This window comes from Macrobrachium nipponense, chromosome 3 (genome assembly GCF_015104395.2).
Source record: "Macrobrachium nipponense isolate FS-2020 chromosome 3, ASM1510439v2, whole genome shotgun sequence".
In the NCBI taxonomy this organism is placed as follows: Eukaryota; Metazoa; Arthropoda; class Malacostraca; order Decapoda; family Palaemonidae; genus Macrobrachium; species Macrobrachium nipponense.
The window spans coordinates 99,851,122-99,873,607 of record NC_087202.1 but is presented as its reverse complement, the minus strand read 5'-3'; positions in this window follow the sequence as shown (position 1 = coordinate 99,873,607).

Sequence of the window (22,486 nt, the reverse complement as noted above, 5' to 3'; positions counted from 1 at the left end):
AGATCACATTTCACAAGTAAGAGACCTATTTTCATCCATAAGAATCTTTATGACTGCTGAAATAACCACAAGTAAACGTTTGTTAGAGCGCAGTCATTTTGCAGTCAACTCTACATTCCTGCTTTTATATCTAATAAATACGTAATGAATGTTGTAATAAGCTCATTATTAAAGCAAGGGTGACTGTTTATCTGTGGTACGTGCATACAGCTCGTAAAATATTCCAAATAACGAATTGTATGGAATTAAAGTTGTTCAGTGTGCCGAAATCGACCCGAAAATTCACTGGCATGTAGGGTTACCATCAGTCCATACAACCATGATTATGCCTGACAATATTTCCTACTACTTGTACAACAATGTAGGCTACATTGACTAGTATCATGAGGCCTACATCCAGGCCTGCTGCAGTTTTTTAAATGTTAATGAAATGTTATGGTAGCGTTATTTACACGTTATCAATAAGTTCTCAAACCTTGAAGGTAGTAATATCCTTCATTTTACTATTATCATTTTTACCTAAAATGATACTTCAAATTCATCCTATGTTATAGCTTGAAAAGTAAACTTTCCAAACTAGCTAGTCTACCAGGGTTGATCATCAAATGACCAAGTGTAACCCACCCTAGCCTAACCTTAGCTTGGCAAAGGTAGTTTAACTTGGCATAAACTTCAGGAATGCCGATTTTGCAATCTGTCCCTCTCCACAGACTATGAAATACAGCTCAAGTCTTGGCTAGCTATGAAAGTCTGAAGTTTTTATTACAGGCTAGCCTAACTTGGGCATTTTCTGCCAAAGTATATTTTCAAACGTGCTGGTATGCAGAGTGTGAACATGTAGTTTATAAAAAACTTTTGTCACCAAAGGACCAAAGTGCCGTGTATGACTAAACTCAAAACATATATTCATTGAGCAATCTTTAATGATTTTTGGTACTGTATGGCTTGTTTGTCACAAACCAAGGCAGAAAAACTACTTGGCAAAGAAATTTTACCCTACACAAGTTTTGGTCCATAAAGGTTAGTGGAGCCCTCTATTTTAGAATTATCTGACCTTTAATTTTCTTTACTAGAGCAAATACTTTTATACACAGTATTGTTAGTTTTTGATCAGGAAATAATTAAATTTCTTTTTATCAAGAAAAATATACTTAGAATTTATAAAAACTCTGAATTTTCAATACGTACTTTATATTTTTCTATACAATCGTAATTCTTGACTGAAAATTGAAACTTCTGTTTCCGCATTGAATATTAGAAGTTTTGAAATAACAAAAGTAAGAAAAACTATTTTGCTATTCAAATTATATATATAATGTTTCATTTTCATAGCATCTGGATTACAATGATACAACTTTCAAAATGTATATTAGTGTCCGAAATAGAGACAGAGTATTTTCTGTTTATCATTAATTATCATTAGTCGTTGGGCAATGCTATTTAGCACTTCATGAAATATATGCCTACTAAAAAATCTGAATCAGTTGTTTAGATTTTGCTAGATGACACTAAATTTGCCAGTGTAACACATTGAAAGTTACCTCTCTTGATATTCTTACCATTAAATACCAGTAAAAATTTATGATGGTTGTTTTATTATCCATATTATCATGATATTATCTATTAATCCTTTGATTGCTTAACAATGAAAATATATTTTAAAAATAATTGTATTTCCCGGGAAATCCAAGAATTATTTTCTAAATAAATGTCCCGAAATCCCGGGGTCTAAAATCGGGCTCAGACTGGACTCCCTAATTGTGACCTTGCCTAAGATGAGCTTGTTTCACTCATCTCAACCAACAGTAAGCTACACACTTGAATATTGGCTGATACATATCAGGTTATTGAACCTAAGGTATTATTAACATTAATATTATATGCCTATGGCTGAAGCTTATATGGGATGACAGCGTTCGAGATGACAGTTATTTTACCATATTGTGTCAGTTTGAACCATGAATAAACAACGATAATTAGTTCTCCCCCTAAAGTAAAACAGAATTGGAAATTTATGGTGGAAAGAAAGGCACATAACGTCGACAAATTGGTCAACTATAAAGTTCAAGTGTATATAAACGACAGTGGACAGAATTAAAATTTTTATTTCCACAAGTAGTACACATTATCCTCAGTAAATGCTGAAAAAATAATTTACCAATCATTAAAGACTGCTGAGAGAATAACCATAATGTAGTTGCCATATCTACAAAACTTTCTGGCTTAACCGTAGAAGAAATATACCACCAAAATTAAATATTTTTATCTCTGCATACAGTACATATTGCACATAGTACATGGTGCATAAATCACTTGACAGTTTTGACGAATATCCGAGAAAAAACGTTTTAAAGAGTGCAGGGTTTCCCATAAGGTTATATGGGTTTGCGCTATTGTTTACATAAGAACGATCGCATAGCAATGGCGCCAGGCAGTGCACGTCACAGACTGTTTTGGCTGTTATACGTGTCCAATCTCTCCTGTCTATATCTATGGATAAGATACTAATACCTGTCGTTTCCAGTTATTTTTATTTTCCCCCGTTTCCCACCCCCTCCCTCTTTGGTGCCTGATGTCTTACCCCTACAATATTCTTTCCCCAATGCTAAGTTATAATATCAAGTTTCGTTGAAATTGCTCAATGCGCATAAAACTGTAAGTAGCACAGACACAAACACATACATGCATACATTTATCCATTTATATATATATATATATATATATATATATATATATATATATGTTTATTAAATATCTCTAGTTCCTCGTTGGATGAGTGGTTTACGTGCTCGCCTGCCGATTTGGTAGTCCCAAGTTCGATTACGGGCTCTATCAACGTGGAATCAGAGGAATTTGTTTCTGGTGATTAGAAATTTATTTCTCGATATACTGTAGTTCGGATCCCACAATAAGCTGTAAGTCCCGTTGCTAGGTTCCTTGGTTCCTCGCCACGTCAAAATATCTAATCTTTCGGACCAGCCCTAGGAGAGTAGTTAATCAGTTAAGTGGTCTGGTTAAACTAAGATATACTTAACTTTTCTTAAATATTCATTTACCTCAGCACGTTCACTACATACCTTAAAAACTCTTAACAAATTTTGATATTGTGGGTGAAATATGCTTCAACAAAACGATGTTTCCTTATTCCGCCTGCAGTAAATAATAGGCTATTTCTACAGGTTGTAAGTCGTTAGTTGTGGGCACTCAAGCGTGATGGCTATATAGGGACCTGAGATTGCGGATTCTCTTACAACCCATGTGTGGCTATGGGGAATTTCTTTGACTCTCTAGGCGTAAATGTTATGGTCCGCATCATATTTCCTTTCATCATTTGCCAAGTAGGAGAGAAGAAAAGGGAGCTTGCATGTTGGATAAATATAATTTTCCATTAGGAGTTCGCGTTTCCTTTAGCACTCATTAGCAACGGATGTATTCATAATAAAAAAAAGCACTTACAAAAGATAGCAATAAAAATCATCGTATACTCACAACCTAGTACGCGTTAAATCTAATTCTTATTAATATGTCTCTTTCGTGTTCGAAACCTGCAGCCTATTGCGAGACTTGTTTACTAATTTCTGCTTATTTCTCTGTTCAACTTCTTGAATATATTACAATTCATTTTTTAATCTACGTTTTCCGCACGATACGATGTTCTTTTTACAAAACTGATCAAAGTTATATGCACAAGAGATTTTCAAAAATAATAAAGATACTAAAAAAATAATAACATAAGAACAGCAAGACATGTACATATATAAATGTATTAAATATAAATATATATACTTATACATATGTGTATCTATATATTTATATATTAAAATTTTTAATAAATATATATGTACAGCTAGCAACAAAACCGGCGTCGCCCTGCCAAACCTGGCTTGGAGAGATCATGCCCTTCTTTCCCTGAAAGGTAGCCCACATTCAAACAACAAGTACATAGTTAGAATGGTTCGAATGTGTGGAGGAGGGAAATTACGGTAATCGGGCAAAGAAATGCAATAATGATTGAAATATATTTGGACAAAGAGATAAGACAAGAGAAGAGAGAGAGAGAGAGAGAGAGAGAGAGAGAGAGAGAGAGTATGAGGAACGGTAACGAAAGAAATGCATACATTGTACAGAGAGAGAGAGAGAGAGACTGAGCTTTTATTCCTGTTTAGTTATTAATCTAATTGATATATTTGAGACCTTCTGCTTTAAGAAATGTTATCGTATATGTTTTGGAAAATAATTATTATGAAATCTTATCACATCCTATTGTTGTAGATCGTTATATTTTCTATATAAAAAAAGCGTTAAATATTATTGGAACTGACTGCTCATATTAATATTACTCAGACGGAAATGTCTTTCTTTTTCATTATCCTATAGCAGCTGTATTCTCTCTCTCTCTCTCTCTCTCTCTCTCTCTCCTTGCACGTTTGACGGCAATGATGCCTCACTGCTGGGGTGTCATCACACGGCCAAATAATTGCAGAAAGGTTTTGTTTAGCCAGCAGTGAACGCCTTCCCTCTGCTCATTGGCACTGCTCACCATAACAAAACTTCTTAGAAATCCTTGAAACAGGTTTCCATTTGTAGTTCGTCTTTCGGAGGATCCCTCAAATGTACATTGACAATTTCATTTGCATAAATTCGGTTTATTGATTATCTTCTGATAGCTTCTTTCTCATTTTGCTTGATCTCTTTTTTTCTCTTGGGAAATCAGGGGTTTTCTTTTTCTATCGATGTTCTTGCTATCCTTCCGTTTGACTTCTCTTTGGTTTATCTAGCTTTCCTCCAGCTCCTCTCATTTCCGCTTCCAGGACTCCTTCGTGTATCCAGTCTTCCTTTATTTCTTGTCTCCTTGTATCTCTTCTCTGCAGACCTTCATGAATCCTTTTTCTGTTTTCTCTCAGCCCTTCTGTCAGCCCTCCCCCTCCTCTTCAGTATCTACAACTAATGGCATTTGAATTTTTGTTAGTACCTATAAGAACGTTCTTTTTGACCTCTCGCCTTCCTGGAGCCTCCTGTCTTCCGTCTTTGGCGTTCTCTGGATTTTTTTTAACTCCTCCAGAAGTATTCCGTCCTACACTTGCAAAAGTAGCTTATCTCTTCCATCTGCTTCTGAAATTTTTCTTAACTTTCTCTCTCTCTCACCTTGCGCTTTTAACGGCATGATCCCTCACTGCTGGGGTGTCATCACAGGGCCAAATCATTGCAGAGGGGTTTAGTTTAGCCAGCAATGAGCGCCTGCCCTCTACCCATTAGCACTGCTCACCAAATAAAATGCTGTAGTTCTTGAAGAATCGCTCCAACTCTGAATTTATATATATTCAAAATTTCTGAATATATATAAATTTAGAATTTACAGACATGGTGTTATTTGCTTTTCAACTTCTTTTTGAACAATAACTTGTTTGTGGACGGTCCTCTGACAGCTTGTACTGTAGTTCTTGAAGCTTTGTATCGCTCCAACTCTGAATTTATATATATTCAGAATTTCTGAATATATATAAATTTAGAATTTCCTTACATAGTGTTATATGCTTTTCAACTTCTTTTTGAACAATAACTTATTTGTGGACCGTCCTCTGACAGCTTGTACTATGTTGTTTTCACATTTTGGTGGGTTCCATATATGTACATACCAGACATTTGGTTCCCTCCAAAAACTTGTTTTTATTCCTTGTTGTGTTTGATGGCAGACTCTCTCGTGGAGGGTGAGGAAAAGAGCTTGAAGCGGAATGTTAGTTTGAGAATCTGCCGGAGGCTTCGACTCGTCTCTTCTTCCTTGAAGACAGACGGAAACAGTGTGTTCGTTCGTTCGTCCACCTCCATGTGTGTCTTGAAGGACGCTTTCCCATTAGGATTCTTGAGGACTTGGGAAGCCTTTCATCCTCTTGAGTTCCGCCACCTTAAGTTTACACTGGAGTCGACGCTTTTCCTTCATGAGGTCTTGCTCTTCCTTCAGCAGGCGCTAGAACCTGAGATCGAGGTCTTTCCTCTCGGATTCGCGCTGCCTCGGTCGCGTCATTTGGTTCCTGGATGAGCCTTGCCATCCGCGATGCTTATTCAGTCCTGAGCTGCTGGCTTTCTCCTTCTGTCGTAGGAGTTTCTCAGACCTTCGAAGCAGGCAGTTTGCCTTTGCTAACTGCACAGACAAATCCCTCGCATAATGCATCGTTTTTCTGCCCAATTTCCTTTGTGTTGTACTTCATCTGGTGATTTTCTTCTGTGATCTTTATCGTTTTCCTTCTTCAGAAACAAAGTTTCAGCCTCGAGCGAGTGGGCCCACTCTGTTGCAACACCTCATGAGTGATCTGCCCAACGCCTTCATAGTAGTCGACCTCTGCTGCAACTGACGATTTATTATGTCAAGTTCATCCGCTGGATGGTATCTCGCAAGGCCTCAATTCTCTCGTCCAGTTCCTTTTCCTTGGGCTCTTCAGCTCCATCATCAGAGATCTACATCCTCACCAGTGAATGGGCCGCTGCAGCAAACAAAATGACTATTCCTGCGTCAGACTTCGCTCAGTAAATCGCTAGACATGTGGACAACAACGTCCGAACAACAGCTGCTGCCGAGGCCAGACAAGGCCATGCTTTCTTCAAGCTGGAATTCATATCTGCAGAGGCCATACCCACTTCTTACACACACTCCTCTCTCTCGATTCTCGTTGAGTTTCTTTATATCACGAGAGATATTTCGATTTGTCAAAATATATCAGGAAGTATTTTGAAAGATTTGGATAATGTCTTGGGTCTCTTGGTGTTATAAATTGCTGAAATAATCTCTCTCTCTCTCTCTCTCTCTCTCTCTCTCTCTCTCTCTCTCTTTCTATCTTTCTTTTCTTTCTCTTTCTTTTCTCTGTCTCTCTCTTTCATTCTCGTTTCTTTCCTTTCTTTCTTTCCTTTCCTTTCTTTATTTGCAATTGACAAGTAATCTTAGAGTATTAAGGAATAGAAAGAGAGAGAGAGAGAAATGGATTGTATTTTAGCGCAGAAAAACAGTGTATTGGTGTATTGGTATATATGTGAAATCACTCCGTTTGGACTAAGAAATCTAATGTTTTTACCATAACTTTTTTTCGTGTATAATGCCTTCAATTAAGGATTTTTTATTATTCTCTCCATCTATATATATATAATATATACAACTTATCAGAAAATATATATTTATATACATACACACACAACTTATCAGAGAGAGAGTGTCTGCGGTATTTTTCTTTTAGTTTATCATAATACACAAAGTAGACTAAGCATATGATTAGAAGAGGATTAATTTTATTTGTAATATTTTTCTAATTCCAAAAAAGGGATGAGTTTGTCATATTATTCTATGTCATGTAATACTTATAGCAAAAAATATTCACGTACAAAGAAGGTTTGAGTTTGTGATATTTGTTGAACATATAATTATAAAAAAAAATTAAATACCATTTGTCAGTGTTACTAAAATATAATGAAAGTCTACTTCAGAATCTTTACTCTCTCGCTCTTTTGTCCTTCTACAGTTACATCTTTTCAAAAGAAAGAGGAAAAATCTGAATATGTTTGGTAACTCATTAGACATCACTATACCCCCTCCAACCCCCTTAAGGTGTTTCGTAATTTATGAAGGGCTCCTAATTGGTTGCTGCAATATGTGTGATCCACAGTTTGGCTTTTTATCCCTTCTGCAGTTTCTAACCCAAGTAAGGTAGTGGTCTTGCTCTTTGTTCTTGTCGGGAAATCTATTAAACACAAAATTAACAAAAATTATTTCTGAATCTCACATGTCACATTTATTAACGACAGGCTTCCTGCACTGACCTGCAGACATTATTAAGGTATATTTGGGGCTACTCACAGATCTTATAAAAGAAACTATTTATTTAATTACGGTATAAATTTAATTACAATCTGCATGAATTCATATTCATACAGTTGTGATTCAGGGGAGAGGACACTGTATGTACTTTACAGAACTAAATCAAGGTATCTGAACCATGACATGAAAGCTTTTTGAACATTTTCAAGTACAATTATTTACATTGTACAGTCTCAGGTAGGCTAGCTTGTAAGAATAACTTAACTTTCATAACTAACCAAGACTTGAGCTGTGGAGAGGGACAAATGAAAACAATAAACTATTCCTGAAGGTTGCTAAGTTAGGCTACTATTGCTAAGCTAAGGTTAGGCTATGGCAGGCTACCTTTAGTTATTTGATGATCAACCCTGGTAGACTAGCTAGTTGGTAAAGTTTACTTGCAGACCAACTAGTTTGTTAAGTTCAGTTGTGGCCCAGCTAGTTGGTTAAATTTACTTGTAGATGAGCCAGTTAGTAGAGTTTACATCTAAAACTGTAATGCAGTATGAATTTGAAGTATTCTTTTAGGATAAAAATGATAATGGTAAAATTGAAGAATACCTTACTACCTTTTAGTGTTCTGGCAGATCAATTCTGTTGATACATGGGGGTTTAAGAACTTATTGATAAATTGGTAAATAACAGCATAACACTTGATTCGAACCATTCTACCTATGTACTGGTTGTTTAAACGAAGGCCACCTTTCAGAGCCAAGTTTGGCGGGGCGACGCCGGTTTTGTTGCTGGATGTACATGAAAAATACATATCTATATATACATACATATCAGTATAAAAGACACACACGTGCACACACAAATATAGTTGTGTGTAAGTGTACGTGTGTGTGTGTGTGTGTGTGTTCATTTTGCACTGATCTGTAAGGAAATACATATGCATTTTTAATATACATATATATTTTCTATATTTTTAAAAATAAATTTTGATAACGTAAACGCCTGAGTTGGTATGAAATTTTGAGATGCCCTGCAATTTAACATTTAGAGAAAAAAGGTGGGGTGGGGGGGATGGATAAAGTTTTGGACCCTTGATATTACGGGAGACGTGACTTGACCCGAGAACTCAATTCTGAGGAAAGTTTCAACTCAAGGAAATTGAATTCGTGGTGATAGGTCTAAACGATTTGAATAAAAGACAATTTCGTTCATTTTGCAGTATTAACATATTACTTTTATCCATATTTTTTTCAGACATAACCAATCTATTATAAAGGCAGAATATCCATTTAACTATTAAGTATATTTTCTAAGTTATGTTAGTTTTTTAATATTGAAATGCATGCAATTCTTGAATATATTTAATTTTATAATCTCTCCGGCGAATGGGAATATAATAAGTGATGGTGTTTGTGGATACTATATACTGCACTTCAGTAACTTTGATGAGAGAGAGAGAAGAGAGGAGAGAGAGAGAGAGAGAGAGAGAGAGAGAGAGATGTACTTAACGAATGTTGTGCATTTATTTATTTATTTATTTATTTATTTATTTATATTTATTTATTCATCAACTTTTTTACCTTAGATTTGTACTCTTGCTAAAGTGGCTACGGACACGCAAGAGGTGGAGTATTTCATTAAACAAAAAAATCCAACCTCCAGAAACGTTTGCTCCAAGTAAGTAAACCTTCTAAGAAAATGTTTGCTCCAAGTACATAAACGTTCAAAGAAAAAGCTCTCCGGCTTACCGTTATCTTTCCAGCCCTGCCGCAGAAAATAAAGCTGAACTCCTCAAGGTGAGAGGTATCAGTGAATACATTGCGCAGGATATAATTATCACTACGTTTTTATGCATTTAAATTCAGTCCTTCTAAAACGTAATCCGAAAGCATTGTGCACTTCACTGAAGACATTGTCAATGAATAACAAAATATAAGAACAGCTTTCTAGGTTTCTTTTCGTGAAAAGATTGTTTCTGGCTTTTTGTTTTAAACTTTTTAAATTTTTTTCGACCTTTTTCCCTGCCTTCATAAAACAAGCACTTAAAAATATATACTTAAAACTAAGTAATATTCAAGAACAGAGCGCATATGGCATTTTCCTTTTTGAGTGACAATATAAATGTAACTTGAACATTCAACTACAACATATTTTCTTTAGATATATATACTACTGTAAATTCAAGGATTTTATTTATTCATATGATATTAAATTCATTTTCAAATAAATACTTGCACAAATTCATGAGTTTCTTTCAGATTACTAAAATGTTATTAAATACGTTTTCAATTAAGAATGAAATTATAATTATTTATTGTAAGTGGTATTTACACACAAACAAGTTTTCTGTATGAGCAACAGCCCATGAAGCTTTCGGTCAAGGCCCGGTGGTGGCCTGTCTCATAACTTTGCCCGACGCGCGATCATAGCTAAATTTATCCTTAAGTAAAAATTTTAAAAACTACTGAGGCTGAAGGACTACAGTTTTGTATGTTTTATGATTGGAGGGCGGATGATCGACATACCAATTTACAGCCCTCTAGCCTCTGTAGTTTTTTTAAGATCTGAGGTTGGACAGGAAAAGTCTGGACGGACAAACAAAGGCACCTCAATAGTTTTCTTTTACAGAAAACTAAAATCAAAGGATTACTTTTACATGGAAACTTGACTTTTTAGCTTTCTTGTACAGACGAAAGCTATAATTCAAAGAGAACATTAAAGTGTACATGAAATGAAGATTTGTGGCGTAGTAAAAGAAAGTTTATCGATATCTTGAATTAATGCTTATATATATTATATATATATATATATATATATATATATATATATATATATAATATTATATAAATATATAAATCGTCTAGTAGAATTTAGGGACAAAGTGTAATCAATACTGTAAAGAACAAAATAGTTAAATAAATAAAAGTTCTCTCAGCAATTAAGAAGAGCGGAGCCTTGAACAGCATCCAATAGCTTTCCTCCGAATTGAAAATGATAATGAATTTTGAAAGGAGCCAATTTAATGAGAGAGAGAGTGAGAGAGAGAGAGACGAGAGAGAGAGAGAGAGAGAGATTACCTACTGAATAAAGAAAAAAATTCTTACATAATGATAGATGAAGACAGTGAAAGAAAATATCCTTTAAAAGAGATCACACACACACACACACACACACAGATATATATATATACTATATATATATATATATATATATATATTATATCTATTAATATATAATATATATATATATATATAGAAGAGAAAGAGACAGAGAGAGAAAGCTGGAGGAATGAATGAAACAAGGAGCTGACCAAGCGCGTTCGTGTTTTTACACTTCCCTGAGGAGGTAATGATAAAAAAGAAAAAAAAAACGAACGTACTTGGTCAACTTCTTTCATCCCTTGCTCCAGCTCCACGACTGCATAACACATCTCAGGTTCCAGCAATAGATCGTCAACACACACACACTCTCTCTCTCTCTCTCTCTCTCTCTCTCTCTCTCTCTCTCTCTCTCGCATCCTTCTCAACCCTCACCCCTTTTGGTGCCAGTGATGTTTTATTATAAACATAGAGAGGAGAGATTGGACACCGTACAACAGCCAAAGCAGTCTGTGACGTGCACTGCATTGTTATGCAATCTTATGGGAAACCCTGTACTCTTTAAAGCGTTTTTTCTCGGATCTCCGCCAAAACTGTCAAGTGATTTATGCACCATTTACTATGTGCAATATGTACTGTATACAGAAATAAAAATATTTCATTATTCTGGTATATTTCTTCTACGGTTAAGCCATAAAGTTTTGTAGATATGGCAACTACATTATGGTTATTTTCTCACCAGTGTTTAATGATTGGTAAATTATTTTTGCAGCATTTACCAAGGATAGTGTGTACTACATGTAGAAATAAAATTTTTAATTCTGTCTGCTGTACTAGTTTGTATACACTTGAGCAATCTAGTTGACCAATTTGTCGACGTTATGTGCCTTTCTTTCCACCATAAATTTACAGTCCTGTTTTACTCTAGAGGCAGAACTAATTAGCTTTAAACTTCAGCAGAGTCGTCTCCATACCAGGTTTGAGAACTAACTAATAACATGTACTAAATAGGTTAAAATACCGAATGGCCATCTGGCGGCCAACTCTACCGTAGCACGACCACCTTAACGAAAATCGGAAATTACGGCATTAATTTGTGACTTGAGATAAACACTTACATCGAGAGTAAATTAAAGGTCTTCAGGTATTGCTTCGACGGACGCTGGCTTTTGACAAATGTTTATCCTGGGTTACAGGTAGTGTTAAAAGTACTTTTTCGGGAAGAAGGCCACGCTACGGTAGAGGACGGCCATTCGGTGTTTTACCCTAACACTACCATAACATTTCATTAACACTTAAAACTGCAGCAGGCCTGGATCTAGGCCTCATGATACTAGCCTATGTACATTGTTGTAGTACAAGAAGTAGGAAACTTAGTCAGGCGTTATTTACCATGACTGTATGGACTGATGGTAACCCCACATTCCAAAGACTTTTCAGGTAGATTTCAGCACATTGAACCCCTTTTATCCTAGACAAGTCGTCTTTTGGAATAATATTTTACGAGCTGTAGGCACGTACCACGGATAAACAACACCCCTGCCTCAATAAAAAGCTTATTACAACATTCATTACGCATTTTATTGACTGCAATCAAACACATTTACTTGAGGTTATTTCAACAGTCATAAAGATTCTCATGAATGAAAATAGGTCTCTTATTTGGGAAATGTGATCCCCGGTTCTTTTGTGAACGTGTTCCTGCAATTGACACAGTTGATGACCCAGCATTGGCCACCAGAAGGGGCTTTTTTGTCGTTGGTCTTCGCAGCTAATACCAATAACATCTCTGACAGTTATTGCATAACAATGGGTCCTTACGTGCACGCGATCGTCGCTTGTCCGTCCAATCTCTCCTCTCTATATCTATGTGTATTATCCCCCAGTATTCTTTTCCAATATAAGTCATATGTATACATACACCGAAATTAGGTATGATAAATCCGTAAAGCTACTAAGTCTACGGGCAGAATCAGCCCCGTTTCAGGGAATCCCTTCCCACCCCCCCACCCATTTAGTGCTCTTTGGTGCTAGTGATGTCTTACCCCCACAGCGATGATTTCTAGATGGGGTGGGGGGGAAGTGAATCTATGGTAAAAATCAGTCAAGAAATGTGGATTTGTCAAAATGATGGGATATATATATATATATATATATATATATAATATATATATATATATATATATATGTGTGTGTGTGTGTGTGTGTGTGTGTATCTAACGAGAAAAATCTCTAACGAGGTCAAATGACACTCGTTTAAACAAAATTTGAATAAAGAAAAAAAAACATCCAAGTGGTAATGTGGCCTACATTTTTCCTGTTGGCTGAAAACAGTTTCAAAGTAGGCTAATATAAGCTCTTGTTACGAAAATGGACTTTTTATTTCCCAAAATTAGCTAATGAAAATGGAATAAAATTAATTCAGCCTGACCTAAAAAGAAACGTTAAACTATCATATTCCTCTCAAAATCATATCTAAATAAGTACTCCCTTTTCCCCTAAGTGTCCAAACATTCATAGTTTATCAATAATCAAAATTAGCCTAGAGGAAACCCATAAGATGACTTCCAATCCATCTTGCAACAAACTTCTAGCGCCTCTTCTGTGGCGTGTTCCACACACTATCAATCAAATTCAGTGAGTCCCCCTTTGATTCTCTTACAAAAGATTATATGTCATTTTCTGTGCATTACGAACACACATACTCACCAATTGACGCACAAGAGGCATGCACGCTACATACATGAAACTCGTGATCTTTGGAATGCGTCACTGACTCCAATTACGTGCCAGTAAGCTTTCCTGTTTGTTTTTTCCATTTCAACATCTTCGAGGAATCCAGCGTTTTTCAGTTGTCTCTAACCGGCAAGAGCTAAGGTTATCAACCCCACTATTTAATATTATAGATTGTTACTAGTGCCTTTAAGATATATATATATATATTATATATATATATATATATATATATGTGTGTGTGTGTGTGGTGTGTGTGTGTGTTTCAGAGAGAGAGAGAGAGAGAGAGAGAGAGAGAGAGAGAGAAACTAGAAAATTCTGCTATGAATAAGGCAAGGAATGACGTTAAAAACGTTACGTAGTTAGATATACATACATGGACCTAATTGAATATATAATTGACATTGCCGTCATCAGAATAAACGAAATCTGGGTATCACGAAGCATTTTCAGAGGTGAACTTTGAAGGAAAAGAATCACGATAAATGAAGTAAATGATGAAATTCCTTCGTAAAAATAGGCGAGCAGACTCGAAACTAGACGATTCAAAACATACAGCAACTTTTTCCTTTCAGAAATATGTCCCAAATCCCGAAATTCCTGGATGAAGGCGAAGAAAATATGAGGGATGGGAGAGCTGGCCTGAAATCTCTAAAGGGAGGAAGAAATACAATACTCTAAATCATTTTCTATCCCTTCAAAGTCAAGACTTTTTAGAGGCTTTCTGGTATATAAATATTTTCTTTTTTACTTTTTCTTCTCCCAGTCAGTATGTTTGATGTAGGACGATTAGGAAAAGAGTTATAATTGGATCATCTTTTAAAATCTTATCATAAAGAAAAATCTTGGGTGCTCAAAAAATGATTAGGTTTTGTGAATGATAAAAATGTGGCTTCTGACAAGAAGGGATCTTTCGTTGAGATGGACTTTCTAGCTTAGCCGGGAGTTTATGCTCCCAGAGACCCGGAACGCTCATGTTTTTAAACTTAAAAATACTGACCAAAAACAAAAGAAAAACGAACAAAAAATATAAAGGCAGAAAATTTTGAACGGACAGGGGAACGGTTAAAGATATCCTGGTATCTGCAAACCAAATAGCTGAATACGTCCCAATACACATTCTCTCTCTCTCTCTCTCTCTCTCTCTCTCTCTCTCTCTCTCTCTCTTCTCTCTCTCTGGAAAGCGGTTAATCTAAGCAACGTTTTAGAGACCTTGTGGGAAAGCAATTGCTGAGTTACAATCATTGGGGTAGAAAAGCAAATAACGCAAGTCTATCATCAGTCATGAATTATTGGTATGAAAATATATCAGTTTTTTTTTCGGGGGGTGTCATTTTCTAAACATGACTCTCAAAGAAGTCAGTGTGACCCAATGAGTTAGGTAACCCAACTCTAGCAAAATCGATCACGTTTAATGAATCCCATACCGATAAAATTAAAGGATTTTTCCCGAAAAAGAATTATTTTACTGGAAATATTGTAAAAACAACTTCACATCCATTACTCTAGTAGCAGCGATTTAAGTCTTTGCTTTTATTTCTTTTTAACTTGTATGAGCACATGGACGAAGAAAGTGACTAGAAGATTGTGACGTATAACTAAACGATAAAAGGCAAAGCTTTGCTTTTCTTTATTCTATAGTTTAAGACTTGAACAGAAGAGCAAAGGAAAATTTAGGAAAGTGTGGAAATGTGATTTTAATACTAGACGGCCTATGATTTCTTTATTAGTTTTTCGTAATTACTACATTTTTTACGGAAATGTTTAATTTTTAATATCTGAACATGATTTAGTCGCAACTGTTCGAAAAATTACTGAAGTTTTGAACTCTATTTTACTCGGTAAAAGGAACTTTGTTTTTCTTCCATTTTTCCTAGGCTTTAAACTACTAGCACCTAAACAAGCGCAAGCATTTAGGTTATCATATACAATTCCATGTATATACACACACACACACACACACACACACACACACACATATATATATATATATATATATATATATATATATATATATATATGTATGTATGTATGTATGTATGTATATTTATAATAACAGAAGATTCTCAAATCTCGGTTCTTCTATTTTAAAAGGCAGCAATGGATCCGTGCGTCCAAGACAACTGGTAACATGCTCTCTCTCTCTCTCTCTCTCTCTCTCTCTCTCTCTCTCTCTCTCTCTACAACACACCTCCCCCCTCCATTATCTAAGGCAACTAAATCAGACACGGAACTCACAAAAATATGCATTTATTCAAGAACAAAGCATTAGCTAAATAAACCCAGGTTCTTAACAAAAAGATTAAATGAATGATTGACTCAAAGTCCAAATAACTCAGATAACCCTCACTAATTAATGAAATAATTAACATTAGTTTATCCATAACCTTAGGCATAGTCAATATAGTCAGTACACCAATTAAGTCACAATATTCAATACCCCTTTCTCCAGATCAGTTCCCCTTTCTCCAGATCAATTCCCTTTTCTCCAGATCAATTCCTCTTTCTCCAGAATCGCCTGTTAGAAGACAGGAGAACACCTCGATAAGCACAAGATTAAAATCAAAGATAATATGAAATAGAACATCTCTGAAATTAATATTCAAATGCAATCCAGCCATATCTTTGGTCAAAATAAAATATGCTTACCCATTCAACACAGTATTCACAACACTATTCTTATAGAATACTTTGCAGACGCCATCTTGGCTCTGCCGTTTCAGTAATGATCTATCCCCATGGTAATGCTACATCTCATTATGTAGGAAAAAGCTCACACGCACGTATGAACTCACACACATTGTCCACACCCAAGAACTGCCTAGAACTAGATTCATAAGTCACCTCTGCGACCCGCCCGTGGCAACAGAACATGCACAGATCTGCTAAGACAGCAATTTTGATATCACACCACCCGAGAAAGACACATCAGCATTCCTTAGCTCGTCACCTCAAGCACTTTCTCTAAGGAAGTTAAATGATGACTCTCTACATTCCAAGAAACATCACAGCATCTCACATTACAACTGTGTTTGAAATATATTATTAATCATAGCCCTCTTTTATGTAACATATATATATTTATTATATATATATATATATATATTTATATTATATAGATAATATATATATATATATATATATATATATATATATCTATATATATATATATATATATATATATATATATATATCCTATATATATATATATATATATCTATATATATATATATATATATATATATATATATATTTAGAGAAAGTGAGAGATTTATCAGATGTTTGAAAATGGGATATACGAAAGCAGATATCAATTTCTTAAATTTCCAGATGCGGATATCAATTATTCAAATTTGTCAACGCTGATGTGGTTATTTGAAGACAAAATAAGAAAGCTCTACTATTAGGTATAATGAATAAGTATGAACTATAGTACACTGAGTAGGGGGTGATATTCACATATCCGCATTCTCAAACTGTGGATGTAGATGCAGATGTTCCTGGCAATGCTAATGTGGATGCAGATGTAGATGCAGATGTTAAGAATTTGTTAATGCAGCTGCAGATGCAGATGAGGATTTATAAAAATGCGGATAATCTACAGATGCAGATATCCAATACATCTCTAGCTGACCAACCCGACATTGCTCGGAAAAACTCTGAAAGATTCAAAAATATTTTCCTGCACCTCCTTGTGCTGACTGTTCTTGTTTTAGCCAGAAGTTACTGTACTGGCTGTCCCTTTTGTCCAGATATTACTGTTCTAACTGGTCTATTTATCCACGTGTTACAGTGGTAACTGTCCCATTAATCCAACAAATACTGTATAACTGTCCATTTTATTCAAATAATAAAGTTCTAACCGTCCCATTTATCCAAATACTTCTTTAGAGACTGTCCCATTTATCCATGTATTACTGTGGTGACTGTCCCTATCCAGGTATTACTGTAGTGACTTTCCCTTTTATCCAGGTATTACCATCTGACTATCCCTTTTATCCAGGTATTACCATCTGACTATCCCTTTTATCCAGGTATTAATGTCCAAATTATCCAAATAGTACTATACTGACTGTCACTTTAATCCAGGTATCAATGTGCTGTCTGTCCTTTTTATCTATGTGTACTATTCAGACCATCTCTTTAATCCAAAAATTAATGTAGTGACTGTCCCTTTTATCCAGATATTGCTGTTTTAACTGTCCTATTTATCCACCTGTTACTGTGGTAGCTGCCCCGTTTATCCAGGAATTACTGTATAACTCTCCATTTTATCAAAGAATCAATGTTCTAACCATCCCATTTATCCAAATATTACTTTAGTGACTGTCCCATTTATCCATGTATTACTGTGGTGACTGTCCCATTTATCCAGATATTACTGTACTGATTGCCCCTTTTATCCAGGTATTACTGTACTGACTGTCCAAATGATCCACATATTACTTTACTGACTGTCACTTTTATCCAGGTATTACTGTGGTGACTGTCCCATTTATCAAGGCATTACTGTGCTATCTGTCCCATTTATCCACGTGTAACTATTCAGACCGCCTCTTTTATCCAGAAACTACTATAGTGACTTTCCCATTTATCCAGGCATTAATGTTCTGTCTGTTTCTTTTATCCAAATATTACTGTGTTGATTGTCCATTTTATCCAGACATTACTGTGGTGACTGTCCCATTTACTACCCACTTAACTAACACACACTCACAAAACCAAAACACACCCCCACTAAACCTAAACATAACCCTGCTAAACCTAAACACATCCCCACTAGATATAAACACACACCCCACTAAACATTAACACACCCAGGTAAACCTCAACATATCCCCTGCTAAACTTAACAAATCTACCTTATTATTTAAGTTGGTTAAATAATGGCCATGTGCCAAATTTTGTCAAGATCGGTCAAGCAGTTACATAAGTTACAAAGGGAAGAGGGAAGGGGGATGGGTTTGAAACCTACCACATTATCTAAATTGGGTCAAATGATCACCACGCGCTAAATTTTGTCCAGATCAGTCAAGCAATTTGGATTTCTACCGAGCCCAACAATTTTACTTAAATACAAATACAGACATTCACTTTTATTATATATATATATATATATATATATATATATATATATATATGTGTGTGTGTGTGTGTGTGTGTGTGTGTATGTGTGTGTGTATATATATATATATATATATATATACTATATATATATATATATATATATATGTGTGTGTTTTCTACACCACCGTATTGCTTAATTCTTTAATAATTTTGATCATTCAGAAAATATTCTTATTGAGTAGGGGTACCAATTAAGCCCACAGTATATGAAGTGAGGTAGGATTTAGAGTTGGCACAGAAACTTTGTCAATAGGACAAGCGTTTCTCTTACTGTTCCTTTCTATCTAAGCCCCAAAGCTAATTAGCACCCCGCTATCTTTTTCACAATATTGGCAGAGAATCTTTCTCTCTAACCTGCAGATATGCCAGTGATGTGGCCTGAAGTGGGCAAGTTGACAGAGAGCATCTGAGTCTGTTTCTGTCAGCCAAAGGCTCTGCCCATTGGAGTATTGAGCCTTGTGCCAGGCAGACACTCATTGTTCCACGTTTGGAGGACTTTGACCTTTGAGCCAGGCATCATCACAAGATAGTTCAGATCTACCTTACATTACAAAGAAGCAAATTATAGTACTTCCCGGTATTCAAGGGTTAGTTCAAAGCCAGTGTACTTTTCCTATGATTCCATATTTCTCTCTCACAATTTACAATTTAATTCTATAAAATTTTTCTTTGATTCTGTAACAGTGTACTTATCCATGCCAGCCTGTTCGGGTACCTTTAAAGGTTTTATGGTTTTCTTCGTTGCAACATCACTTATTTCTTTAATAATTCAGAAAATATTCTTACTAAGGAGGGATACCAGTTAGGACCTCAGTATATGAAATGATGTGGTAGGATTTAGGGTTGGCACAGAAACTTAGTCGTTAGGACAGCCGTTTATCTCTCTCGAGGGAGACACCTGGACGATAATCACTGTTCCACTCTAATGCCCGAAACCTAATTAACAATCCGCCATCTTTTTCAATTCAGTGGCGAAGAATCTTTCCCTCTAATCTCCAGGTATGCACTAGTGATGTGGCCTGAAGTCGTGCCCTGAGCACATTCTCTTCCTTAAAAAAGGCAAGTTGACAGAGATCATCAGTTAAACCATTTTGGTCAGCCAAAGGCTTTGCCCATTTGAGTATTGAGCCTTGTGCTAGGCAGGCGCTCATTTTCCTACAATTGGAGGACTGACTTTTGAGCCAGACATTGCCACAAGACAGCTCATATCTACCATAGCTGAGGAATATTCTATGCAAGCCTCATAAAGTAACAAATTATGCTATGCCCTGGGATTCGAGGGTTGGTTCTACTAAGCCAGTGTACTTTTCCTCTGATTCGATGTTTTTCTCTCACAATTCACAATTTAATTCAATTCATTTTCTCTTTGACTTTGTAACAGTGTATTTATCCATGCCATGGTGTTCCGTGCTAGAAGCGCAAAGAGTAAGACTATTCCCCTGCTAGAGGTGACTAGAGTAACGCAACCTATTTAACTTGTTTTAACTTGTTCTAACAGAGATATAATTTCGTAGTAGTCTCATCTGGAATTATTTCATTTCCAGTAGTGTTGTCAGTCTTTTTACCAAGTAAACATTTTCCTGTCATCTTGATTAGTCAGAGGAATCCACCCCACCTGGGCTGACATAACTACATTGCTGAAGTTAACGACTTTTTGTATATGGTCCTCTTATGCACACCTTGATCTGTGCTAAGCTCCCATTCAGTAATTTATTGTATATTTGCATTTTTAGTGATATCCGTCACCTTTATTTTACCATTGCGCTTGTGTGAATAAAATAGTGATAAGAAGCAGAATTTTCACTTGGCGAACTACCACTTATTGTGTGCTATTTCTGCTCCCCAGCCCCCACCCCTACCCCAACGTTTTACGGTCTTAATAGGTTTTTATTGTAATGACCTATTGTTTAAAGTAATGTATATTTCAGCACTTCTAGGGAATCCGTAATAATTACACACACACACACAAACACACACACGCACACACACACACACACACACACACACACATATATATATATATATATATATATATATATATATATATATATATATATACCTACATATATATATATATATATATATATATATATATATATATATATATATATATATATATATATATATATATGTAATGAAGATATAATCCTCATTATTCATTTGGTAAACGTGTAACTCCGAGCTTCAGGCATACACAATCTCTTTAAGCAACCAACGGCTCGCAACCTTCTCTTTCTCTCTCTCTCTCTCTCCAAGCGATACCTCTCTCTCTCTCTCTCTCTCTCTCTCTCTCTCTCTCTCTCTCTCTCTCTCTCTCTCTCTCTCTCACCTCTTTCTCCGCTCTAACAGGTAAACAAAATGAGAGAGTTGCATTATAAAATAAACATTTATTAACAACGAAAAAACAGCAAAACAATTAGGTCTCACAGACTAACTTAATTCAAGTTACCCCACTATCAAAATGTCTAAACAGTAAATAGTCACACCAAAATGTCTATTATCCATCGGGACTCCCTCGGTCCCCCCATAATTCCTTGCCAGAACCGTCTGTTTCAAAGACATAAGAACACCCCGTAAGTACACACACAAGTTTAACAATCAGAGATTAAAGATTGAATATTCCCACAAAATGTTAAATAGGTAACAAGCCACTCTTTGGCTAAAACAGTTCAAAACTCACCCAAGCAGCCGGAATATTTAACACATTATATTATAAACACTTTCGGAGAGCACCACGACATCTTGTCTTTCTCTCAAAGACGCCTCTAAGCCAAATCCCCCATAGACTTGTGTATCATACATTTTAAAAGGAAGAGGCGCACACGCACATACGAATGCACATTTCACTACCGCCTCATATTACTGGCTGCAACCAGTTTCCCAATGGCACTTTGGAAAAGAGTTCATGAACTGAGTACATTGTCTTGTCTTTCTATGCAGTTTTATCTCACGCCACCCACAGAAACCATTGATCAGCTTTTCTCAGGTCGTTGCTTCTCCACATTCCAATAGGTCACAGCGAACATATTGGCAATATATCATTAATCATAACCCTAGGCCTTACATATATATATATATATATATATATATATATATATATATATATATATATATATATATATATATATATATATATTGGTCACTTTTTACCAGATAATTATGTAACTTTATTAACTACAATGTCCTCTTCACTTGATTTCTTCATATTTTGAAAACGTTTATTACCACTAAGTCTAGATCCATTTTTTCTTTTAAATGAAGCTATTCTGATGCCTGGCCGATCTTGGGTTCGGGGTATAAGAACGAGGTCTTGATAACTGCCTGGCCACGAGGAAAGATATATTAGTCTAGTCCCGCTCATACGTACTTATATGTGTCGAATTCAGATACATTTACTAGAGCTAGAATGGTCACTTTCACAATCATATACACTCATTGATAAGCTTTATTGAAAAGATATCACAGTCTTTTTGGCCGGATCGTTGCAATGAATTTGTCCTAAGATTGATGGCCACTCAGCATCGTCCAATAAATTCTGGGCAGAAAATATGTACAGGATATATAACCAGAGTTCCTTATGGTACTGGTACAGAAAACAAAAGTTCTTGATGGACAGCACTTGAAACCAATATCGCATACTTGTAAGTCAATGGTTTTCCTCTAAAGTCAAAACATGGTTTAGCTTTAAGGATAATTAATTAATCATATCCAAAGAGAAATGATAAGGGAAAAT